Source organism: Pteropus vampyrus, unplaced genomic scaffold, assembly GCF_000151845.1.
Source record: "Pteropus vampyrus isolate Shadow unplaced genomic scaffold, Pvam_2.0 Scaffold52, whole genome shotgun sequence".
NCBI lineage: Eukaryota > Metazoa > Chordata > Mammalia > Chiroptera > Pteropodidae > Pteropus > Pteropus vampyrus.
The window spans coordinates 2,195,540-2,197,902 of record NW_011888833.1 but is presented as its reverse complement, the minus strand read 5'-3'; positions in this window follow the sequence as shown (position 1 = coordinate 2,197,902).

The window sequence follows — 2,363 nt, the reverse complement described above, 5'->3', positions numbered from 1 at the left end:
TGCTGCTGATTCTGCTAATCGACAATAAATTAAAATTATTTTAGTGCCACACAACACGCCATTGTACCATAGCTCCTACATTGTTTTGCATTGTTTGCTTTCCTGAGGTCGGAGAGGAATTTATCAACCACCACTTGTATAAAATCTGTTATTGTCATACTGCAGATACAATGTGTTATGATAACAGACCATCGATCCTGGAAATTCTGAGATAACATATGAACAATTTTAAAAGAATTCCTTTCCTAGAAATTAAAACACAGGTAGTAAAACGCATGAATGCCTGGGTTCTTACTTATCAATAAAATACTGGAACATAAACTCAATGCATGAGCTGAATATTATTTTTAAGGAAATGTACATGTGTGAAGGAACGATTGGGTTATCATTTAATCTCAAGAAACTTTTTATGGATCACAACTGGTCGTGTCCTGGTCTATGGGTTTGATCTCTAACACCGAATCGCCAGGATCCTGCAGAAAGAACAAACTAGTCATTTAACTTTGAGGCTCTGACAAGCTAGTTGATATTATCTATGTCCACCGAGATCAATGACAAATCCCAATTTGGAAAAGTTGTTGTTAAAACAAATATAATGTTTGGATACCAGAGACATTAGAGCCAAAAGGTCACCTATGCGTTTGCCCCCACCTTCTCCAAACTGATTCTTCCAAGAAGAACGTCAAGGTAAATGTTGGTATAATCTCGGTAACTGACAGATTCTACTTTCCTTGTTTGGCATTTGAAGGATTTTTTTTTTTCTAGCTCTAATTTCATAAATTTTAAGAAAGTAATGCTATAAGAAGCAAATATTCCCCCTTCCCTCCGATTTGTAGCTAAGTATATTAGTGATTGTTTTAGTCCAGGATCACTCAGCTCATCCCACAGTTATCAATAAAAGCTGCTTGGTTGCTAAAATCATAGTCATCCTCTTGACAAAGAAGGGGAGAAGGGAGAGGAAAAAGGCAATGGAAAAAAATGGCTAAATGTGAGAGTTATGGGGATTGCAAGTTTGTATGGTCCAAACGGGATTTAAGAAAATGATTCCAATTAAAAAATTTTAAACTTAAATACTTAAAATCAAATAACAAAATAAAGAGTACAGAACCGATATGGAGATGGTGGGATGGAAATTGTTTCAAAATAAAGAAACTTCAAAAAGTGTCCCGATCAATTTTAAGGAGGTTCCCAACCACATCCTCAACTAATCTGTCTCCTGAGTACAACTGTGTTTGGGGACATTCTTCTGGTAGATGAAAGGGCAAATAAGCTATGCAGATCAGGAACTCACCTTCACATCTGAAAGGTTAGCGCTTTGCCACTTGAGATTTTGCGTCGACATAGAGACTATGGAAATGAAGACACAACAGACTTGAGGCTATTTTGAAGTAAGCAAACCCGAATGCATTAGAAACCACTCTGGGGAGGGGTTATTCTATCGTGATAGAGACATCCTTGTTCAAAGGTTCTTCGTAAGGACCCTTGAGCACTTTGCAGTGAAGATGGTTCACGATAAAAAGCAGCAGCACTTCTGTGTGATGACCCGGATCTCCTCGTAAGTAGATGCTGTAACTGGCAATCGCGTACATTGCCTCATTTGGTCCCTGTATTGCAGATGCGGAAGTGGTGGCTCAGAGCTTGTGATCTCCCCAAGGTCATTAAACTGGTAAATAGCAGCCTGTCTCTAAAACCAGGTGTGAATAGGGCCCCTAAAAAAACTATAATCTCTTCTTAAGATTCTGCAGCCGAGATTTCTTTCATTTCTGCCTTCCCTTATTTTTTCCTGGGTACTCGGTAATAACATCAGCAAGACCATTGCTGTTTACATATTTAGATTTCTGTTTCAGATGGGTTTTCTTGACTGACAGAGGCATCTTACTGGATACTATCAGAAAGAAGTGAAACTCATTGAAACTTTTATTGCTTTCTTTAGCAGTCCATCTTGTTAACTTTATTGGATGAATATGGTAAAGCTATGAATTACTCACAGGGGAAAAAAAAAAAAAGACTCAGGCTGATTTCTCTCCATATACACCTTTTTTGACATGAGTTCCACAATGCTGGTACTTCCCCACGCCATATTTATCCCAAGTTTTCAGTCTTTCCATGTATTAGTATCGTACTCATATTACGGTAATTTCTTTAAGGAAATATCTCGTGCAAAAAGACTGTTTTAGAGTGAATGGTGGGTAGCTCTGTCCCGCCAAATTAGTTTTTCTTGAAGATCGAACAGATCCAAGAATCTCCTGCGCCTGCCTTAGCTGAACTTCGTTTCGACGGGCTCGGGGCCATAATGGGGAAATCTCTCCGAGCCCCAGTTTGGAAGCGGCCGGAGTGAAAGAGGTGCTGGAGCTGGCACTTTG